Source organism: Myotis myotis, unplaced genomic scaffold (genome assembly GCF_014108235.1).
Source record: "Myotis myotis isolate mMyoMyo1 unplaced genomic scaffold, mMyoMyo1.p scaffold_m19_p_11, whole genome shotgun sequence".
NCBI classification, from domain to species: Eukaryota; Metazoa; Chordata; class Mammalia; order Chiroptera; family Vespertilionidae; genus Myotis; species Myotis myotis.
Window position 1 is genome coordinate 32770395 of NW_023416315.1, and position 9691 is coordinate 32780085.

Sequence of the window (9691 nt, forward strand, 5' to 3'; positions counted from 1 at the left end):
TGGGTAATAGAGGGCGGCGCCCCAACCCTCTGATCCGCCCTGCTCTGTGTGTGACAGGGGGCGATGCCCCAACTCCCCTATCGGCCCTACTCTGTGAGTGACATGGGGAGCTCCTCAACCCCCTTATGGGCCCTGCTCTGTGCATGACAGGGGGCGGCCCCCCAACTCCCCAATCGGCCCTGCTCTGAGCCCGACCAGGGGCTGCACCTAGGGATTGGGCCTGCCCTCTGCCACCCGGGAGCAGGCCTAAGCCAGCAGGTCATTATCTCCCGAGGGGTCCCAGACTGTGAGAGGGCACAGGCCGTGCTGAGGGACCCCCCTCCCCCCCGAGTGCACAAATTTTTGTGCACCGGGCCTCTAGTACAGTATATAAATATATATTGTGACATATTTATGCATTTCAGTTATCTATTATGGTTTGAAACAGTATTTGCTATTTTTTCATATCACTTCATGTTATTATTTTTAAAACAATTTCTTAGTGATTTCTTCCTCAGTACTTCAATTGTCCTTTTGTTCTTTTATTTTTCTCTTTCATAGATGCCATGTTCTTTGGAAGCTTGTTAAGACCAAGTTAATGGCCTTTTAGGCTTCCTCCACGTGAATAGGAGTCACTTTTTGAATAATAAAAATTAATGTCATGGGGGACATCAGGTTTTAGAGATGCTTAGGTTGGGCATGTCCAAAAAAAGGTTGGGAACCACTATTTAGAACAACTACCAAAACATAACCACCATCTGCTGGAAAAATTAAAATAAGACTCACAATGTGCATAAAAAAAGAAAAGGTAGAGAAAACACCATTATTGGGTTATCTCAGTAAAGTATGTTTCTGTTTTTTCTCACATGCATTCTTAATGTTGAATGTGCTTCAATAAAATGTATCATTGCATTTGTTAATATTAAGGCCAAAGCCTCAAATCTGGTTTCCTAGGATGTACCACCCTTGAGGATCTAGTGTTGAACACAAGAGCCACCATTGGGATGGATTGATCCTAGTCACCACTTGTAAAAACTTAGTTGCCTCCCTTACTGAAAGCAAAGCAAAATTCTTGGTGTTTCCCATTAGAGGGTTCGGTCTTGTCAGAAGTAGGTAAGGAGAAAAGAAAAGTTGAAGGCACAAGACTGCAAGTTCATCTTTCTGTCACCAGCTAGATTTCTCTGCTTAGGCCATTTCTTTCCCGCTTGAGTGTTTTGGTAAAATTTTACCTTTATGAAATGTCTTGACTGGGAGGTGAGGTGGTGGTGGAGGCAGAGGGTTCAAATCATGATGTACTGTCTTTTTAACTCCCCAGGGACAATGTTTACATTTTCCTCTTGTTTAGGAAAGTAGGTCTGTGGTCAATAGATTTTTATAAATATACACAAAGGTATTCAACACCCTGGGTGTACGCTTGGTAGGTACCAATGTGGATGCTCTGTGCCCTTATAACAGAACTACATATGAAAAGCACAAAAGGAAGATTTAATAAATATTTTTTTATTGTTATAAGACCTTCCCCATGACCTTTCCCAATATGAATTATTTACATTTTGAAAAAGGGAGTAAACAATTGTAGTTCATAACAAACATACAAAAATATTTGTTATCTAATTCTAAAGTTTAATATTAAAACATCTCCCTATTCCATATGAAGGTCCCCCTCCCCCCCCGCAGTATCTATTTTTTGGGGTAATGGAGTGGGAATTAGGAAGTATAGTTACCTGTAATAAAGATAAATTTTTTCAAAGATTACATCTGCTAGAATAAAATTTTTGAAAAAATGTATACATTTATACAGTGATTTTTAAAAAAAGAAGATATAAAGTATAACTATAAGAAAATCAACTGAACAAGAATACTAAAATTAGTATTTAATATCTCAATATTTCTAAAATTACTTAAATAAATTAGAATTAGATATTACATGTTTAGATTTTATAAAAATATTCAATTGAAAATAAAATTAAATAGCTATTTACTTAAGAAAGAAAATATAAATGATGTCAGAGGAAAATACATGAAAACATTTAAGTATAGTAAAAATTAAAAATTCTGTTTTGTAAAGTAAGAAGATAATGAACGTATCTTCAAATGAAGTAGACTAGCTCCAATACAGCATTTTAAATATTATTTCCTTTTTAGCCAGATTATTTGGTATATGTATATATCAATTTAAAAGGTTATCATAAACAAGGGTAAGAACATAATGTTGTGCTCAAAGAAACTATAATCAGAAAATTGGATCATAATGCACATCTTTTCATTGGGAGATTATCCCTTTCAAGAAAGACACAAGTATCACATTTTACAGGTAATAACATTTCCAGCATTGTCCTGGCATAAAGAAAAACAAACTTTCTTGCAGTATAGTGAATACAAGGAGGAACAAAAGAGGTGTGAGCAATGTAATAACATACACAGGGTTAAACAGTTCTTTTTCAAAGAAATGTAGAAATAAAATATCCCTAAAGGTCACATGCCATCTCTTCAGCCCGTTTAAGGCTTCTGAAATGCCACTCTGAAGTAAAATAACTACCTCTCCAGAAGAGTCATTCCATTAGAGAGCCGACTAACATCAGTACAGAGATAAATGGGAGAAGAGAAAATTGATTTTACACTTGTGCTGTAAGTGTGGTCAAATGTTATAGGCCAGCACATCAAATAGGATTCCAAAGAATTGTTGTGCCTGAAAAGTAGCAACAGAAGAGGATGTGGTTAAATACAGCTTAATAAGAGGTCTGATGTGCTCAGTGTATAGTAAAATATTTATTTACTCTATTTGCAATATGACACATTCATATATCACTTTTATCCATGTTGATAAACTTATTTTTTAATGTTCCTGAAACTAATACCTTTCATTTCAACTCATGCTATCACACACATGCTTAGAGGCATGCAAGCATGTAGCAGCCATGCTTTATATTTTGTTTGATTTAAAACATATAGATTGTGCCTAATAATAAAAGCATTTTAATTAAATTTTATTTCACATGATGCCAATTTGCCATGCAAATATTATTCAGATTAAAATATTAAAGATACTATTTATCAAAACTTGAAGTTCATTAGTCACACTGGAAGCACAAAATGAATATTCACCTTTGAACTTTCTGTGGTTCCTTTGCCTTCTCAATGACGGTTAAGTTGTGCTAATGCTCAATTGGGACCCGCCATTTCTTTTCAGGTGTTGTTGACCTCACTGTGGTTGAATAGAGTCGGATATGACGAATATTGTACAGCATAGTCCTTCCTCACAGCATTAAAGAGTCTCAGGGGGTAAGAAGAGAGCTGGGCAATGACATTTTTAAAAGCCCTGTGGTACTCTTGTCAGCTTAACAAGAGAACGATAGTGAATTATTTAGGGCTGTTCAAGACCAAGACAGCCTCTCTTCACATACTGCTGAGCAAGTGATCAATTCCAGTGTAGACTGAAGGGTGAATGAATTTCCAACAAAGTGAGGAAAGGTAATTTGGGAAATTGAGTTCTTTTTAAAGATGGTTCCAACCGGCCTTGCTGGTTTGGCTGAGCGGATAGAACATTGGCTCACAGACTGAAGGGCTCCAGGCTTGATTCCGGACAAGGGAATGTACCTTGGTTGCAAGCTAGATTGGGGCAAATGCAGGAGGCAACCAATCATTATGTCTCTCTCACATCAATGTTTCTCTTTTCTCCTTCTCCTCCTTCCCTCCACTCTCTCTTTAAAAATCAATGGAAAAAATATCCTCAGGTGAGGATTAACAACAACAAAGGCTATCAATCCCCAGAAGGAAAGTAGGGGAGGGCGGGGGTAAGGGGAAGAGATCAACCGAAGGACTTGTATACATGTATATAAGCAAAACCAATGGACATGGACAACAGGGGGATGGGAGCATGAGTGTGCGGGGCAGGGGTGGGGGTGGGAAGGGGAGGTTGAGGGTTAATGGGGGGGATGAGGACACATTTGTAATACCTTAACTAATAATAAAAAATATATATATAAAAAAAATGGTTTCAACACCCCAGCCAGTGTGGTTCAGTGGTTAAGCATCAACCTATGAACCAGGAGGTCACTGTTTGATTCCTGGTCGGGGCTTATTGCACAGGTTGTGGGCTCAATCCCCAATGTGGGGTGTGCTGGAGGCAGCCATCAATGATTCGTTCTCATCATTGATATTTCTATCTCTCTCCCCCTCCCCCTTCCTCTCTGAAATCAGTAAAAACATATTTTTAAAAAAGGATGGTTCCAACAGAGCAGCCCTTGAATTCCACTCCATCTCTCTCCCTTGCTTTCCTTCATGCCTGGTCCTTCCCTGGGTCTACAGATTTTATAATCTCAGATCATTCCTCTGAGATTCCAGTTCATTTCCAGTTTATTTCCTTTCACTCTTCCCAGGGAGAGAAAAGAGATTTGGGGCCATGCACAATATCCATACATGATCCTAGGATATGGGCTGCTTTATGAAATGCAACTCTATTCTTGAGGAAATGAATCACTTTGCCCCAACTCCAAGTATAATTTTGAAAGGAATGGAGATAGAGTTGCATTCTGAACATTCTCCTACTGGAAATCTCACTTTATTTGTTTTTTATTGAGGTGTAAGTGATATATAACATAATATTAGTGTCAGATGTACCCTGTAATGATTCCATATTTGTATATATTGCAAAATGATCACTATAATAAGTTTAGTTAACATTTATACCCATACATAGTAACAAAAACATTTTTTTTTCTTGTGAGGAGGACTTATAAGATCTACTGTTTTAGAAATCCCACTTTAAATACAGTACCTTTTCCAACTTGCTTCTTTAAATCAGGATTGAGTCTAAGAATGAATTTTTTTTTTAATTTCTAACTTTTTTCTAAACACAAGTTTCTTTTCTTAGTTAGGGAAGTACAACAATATAGAGAGTTAATACAAAAACGGAGTGCCTTTGAATGTAGCTGCATTTGATAGTGATGGTAAGATCATGGAACTTGGTAAATATTAAAAGTCTTATCCCTCTTTAATACCTGGGCTCTTTGGTTAGATTACGCACATGAAGAATCAAGGGCTTTCAAGACCCATTCCCTATGAAATCTTTTCTGTTTCTGTTGCCACTCTACAATGTTACATATCCTCTCCCCTTTGCAGCTTTAATCTTCTTGGCATATAATTTAGAAATTAGGTCAATGTAATTTTTGATGACCATTTTCTTTGAGGAATAAGGTGCCATTTCCCAATGTAAAAATATCTAAGTAATAAACCATAATTTTGTCATGTGACCATGTATTGGACCTTGTAGACTATCTTTGAATCCAGAATAGGAAAGAATGATAATTCACTCAATTTCATTTACTTGTACTCAGAACTTCTTCATTTGGGTCACAGTGAAAGTTCTTTTTCTTCCCTCCCTCCCCCCCTTTTTTAAAATCCATGCCTTCCTTTTTCTGTTCAGCTTGATCCATTTCAACATAGTTACATTTAAGAGTCATTAATAGAATTTTAGAACCGAATCATCTAATCTAACCTTAGAGATAAGGAAGCCAAGTTCAGAGTGGGAGTGGTCTGACCAAGGTCGCACAGCTGGTGAGTGGCAGAGCTGGCTAAGGGAGACTGCCTTCCCCAGTCCCAGTTGAGGGCTCTTCCCACTGCACACATTGCCTTTCAGAAATCACAGACAGTACATCCTCTTTCTAGCCCAGCCTTCCCAAGGTCATAATATGATATGTTTTCACTGCTGTCTTATATGTTATATAGAAATAAAACAAAACAAAAAACTGACAACTAGTCAGTCATTGCTATTTCCCTAGCATGTTATAACCCATGCAATGGTATTGTTTTTGGTGTATCATAAGACAGAAAGTAGCTAAACAATGAAATCTCATTTTTAAAAGTAAAAAATGCAATAACTACTTTTTGTAGTGAAAGCTGCAAATTATCATAAATTAATCACTTACTATTTTCAGCCCATTTAATTCCATTTTCTAAGCAAAAATATGAGGGGTAATTAATACCTCTGTGTTAACTAGGGTTTTCCAGAGAAACAGAACCAATAGGATGTATCTATCTGTTGGTCAATATATAGAAGGAGATTTATTATGAGGGATTGGCTCGCACAATTATGGAGACTGATAAATCCACCATCTGGTACCTGAGAGCTGGGGGTCTAGGGAAGTCAATGGTGTAGATTTAGTTTAAACTCAAAGGCTTGAGACCCAAGTGAAAATGTGGTTTAAGTCCCAATGTGAGTCCAAAGACCTGAGAACCAGAAGTTCCAGCATGTGAGGATAGGAGAAGTAGATGCCCCAGCTTATATAATAGGGCAGATTCACCCTTTCTCTGCTTTTTGTTGTTCTATTGAGACCCTCAATAAGCTGGTTTGGATAATGCCTACTCACATTAGTGAGGGTGATCTTTACTCAGTCATGGTTCAATTTCTAGTCAGGGCACATGCCTGGGTTGTGGGCTCAATCCCCAGCAGGAGGCAGCCAATCAAGGATTCATGTGATATACTATCACATGAACTACAGAAGTTCCATTTGTTTTCATTATATGTATCTATTTTCTTTATTGATGGTAAAAGAAAAAAAATACAAAATTGTAAATTTTTACTATCTTCTTGCCTGGCAGGACAATGGAATGTGAATGCAAACAAAAGCCTTTACTTGACAGTGCTGACCAAGAGTATAGGAGAGAGAGGGATTGTTCACATAACCAGTGGGTCAGGGAGAACCAGAAAAGATAGGTGAGGCAACTGCAAAAGAGAATGGGAATTTGGAGAAAATAGATGTTTAAAGAGGATTTGTAGGAAGTTATCTTTTTATGTGATGTAATCTGCTTTCTATGACTCCAAGAAAAAAGGACCTTGAAAAGTTCTATTACATGTATGCTCATGGAGGAGTTTGAATTCTCTTCATGTTGTAAAAGATGACATTTGAATTTGACATCTTGAGAACAGTGTAGCTCAGTTCTGTTCTTTGGGGTCATTTTAGGTGTGTTGTCATGAATGAAAGTTTCGAATCTAAGACAGCAGTTCTCAACCTGTGGGTGGCGACCCCTTTGGGGGTCGAATGACCCTTTCACAGGGGTTGCCTAAGCCCATCAGAAAACACATATATAATTGCATATTGTTTTCTGTGATTAATCACTATGCTTTAATTATGTTCAATTTATAGCAATGAAATTGGGGGTCACCACAACATGAGGAACTGTATTAAAGGGTCGCGGCATTAGGAAGGTTGAGAACCACTGATCTAAGATCTTAGAGGCTTGTTTGTGCAAATCACTTTTATAATGGGTAAAACCACCAGTGATCAAAGGCTATGCTAAAAGGGATCTCATGTCTTGTTTTGTCCTGTCAGAGAGAGTTGTTAGCTGCACTCCACCAGGCCGAGGCAGGAAAGCACCTGGGAACCGATCTGATGTGCTCCTCTATACGATGCAAAAGTACAGCACAAAGACCTTTGTCTAAGGGGGAACGATATATTAGGGGACTTTTTCTTTGACTTTTCAAGACAAAGCCCCTTTTAGTGGTTTTCAGAGCTCTAATTTGCAATATTAGAGGTTTCCGGGAAGTAAAGGGTCTGACATCCCCTCAGATAGTCCTCCCAGGAATGACAGTTAGGAATACTAGATGGCCCCTTGCCAAGACCCAGGGGCAGGGAAAGACAATGTGATCTTTGACCTAAAATTAGCTGCCACTTGGTCAAAAGGGGCAAGAGGGACAGATGCTGCAACTTGTTCTCACGTAGCTCCTGTAGAAAGTGGAAATGTTTTTGAGTGGAAAAGCTGTGCTATTTGAAACTCACGTTTACTGTGGCAAGCTCTTCTGTCTTCAGACTCCAGCGGCAGCTATAACTGAAGACACTAGACAAGTTCACTGTTGAAATACGGCATTTTCAGAAATGCAAATGCCTTATAAGAAAAAAGAGAGCATTGATTATTTTTCTACATGTACCATTAATGACTCTTTTCAGAGTCTAGTTTAACTTTGAAGTCAATTTCAAGAGAAGTGCATGGTAGTCCTTCACCCTCATATTTCCAGAACTATTTTGACAAAAGAGAGGCACTTAGCATGAGTTTAATAAACATATTTCTCTGTGGATGCATTCTATCAGATAAGGCTAGACTGCTATTGCTCTCTGTGGAATCAGCCACCTGAATGATTGCTTTAATTGTCTATAAAGGTAAAACTTTATTTTAAACCTATTTACCTTGAAACAGCTTAATGCTTTTCAATGTCACATAAAATATTCTAAAATAGATGAATCCTGTGTGTGCCTGCATTGGCTCAAAGGACATGGGCCTTTGAAAGATTTGAAAACAGTTTAGTAGAGGAGACATTTGTTACAAAACCATTTCTCATGGAGCAGAACATGCAGCTTCATGCTGCACGGGCTTCACCGGCCCTGGTAAATGAAGGGAAATTTGGCAAGATCGGAAGAGAGAAAAACAGATCTATCCTTAAGTGGGAAAGATGTCCCAGTGTATAGAAGGGGAAGTACTAAACTTGTTTTGGTAACTTGCGTTTTCCCTGAAAGGAGATGCTAGTAAGGAGAAACCATTAACAATTTAGGGGCGATTTGGGGGCACTGATACAGGATCTTCAGTAAAATAGGTCCAAAAGCCAACAGCTCTTATCCAGAAGTACTGAAGGGAACCTAGGCCTATTGACTCTACAAAACAAAGGAAGGATGTTAAGAATTCATTACACGAAATAATATAAATGGCATATGTGCAATGAAATAAAACTTTTTTAAGCAAAGGTTGCAAGTTCCTGGGATTTTCTGGTTGTCTGAAAATTCTAAATGACTTCTACCTAGAAATGCATTCTGTAAGTAAGTTATTAAATCCCCTTGTAGTCATTTTGCTATGGTATTAGCATGGCATTTGCCACTAATATGATGCGAATATATTGTCTATACACTTAGAACACCAGTAAATTTGATAGGACATTAAAATATGTAGCTGAATGCCTCTGATGTCAGTTCTGGCTCATTTAGTCACTGTCTTTGAATAAGTAAATAGCTGAGCTGATGGCACCTTTCAAACTTTTTTTCTTCTACTTGATTTTAACAGATTATTGCCTCCCTCAGCGCTATTTGAAATGTTTTTCTTCATTCATTCACAACATAAATTAACATGTCATTTTTTTCATGAATTTTGAAAGCAGATAGGCTAGTGACAGTACTTGTTCAGGGCACGTCTGTATACACGTTTGAAGACTTTAAATAAGTCATTTGAAGAATAGGCTTATATGTCTGTCATTGCTATTGTGAATATTGTTGCTAAAATTGCAGTGTCACCATTAGAAAATGAAAAGTGCCAGAGTAAAATAAAAGTCAATTCTGGAAATAGAAACTGCTGGCTGTTATTTACTTTACATATTCTGAGGTTTCCATTTGACCTTGAGAGAAAATGTTGTTGTGAGTATTGATCAATACGATTCCCAATAACCTTTTCACATTTACAAAATACACTGGCTCCTTTTATTTTTGGTGCTTGAGTAAAATAAAGGTAATTAAATAAAAAGAAAATATAGTCTTTCATCTGTTGAAAAGAAATATAACCTTTTTTTGTAAACAATATGATGATAATGCTTCGTGTGTTAGTATTTCATATCTTGACCTTTATTGCAATATTTTCAAAAATATATTAATTCATCTTATCTTTCTCATAGTATTTATGAATTCTATTACCTATAGTTTTATTGATTAGCATTTCATTTGGACTGAACTAAAGC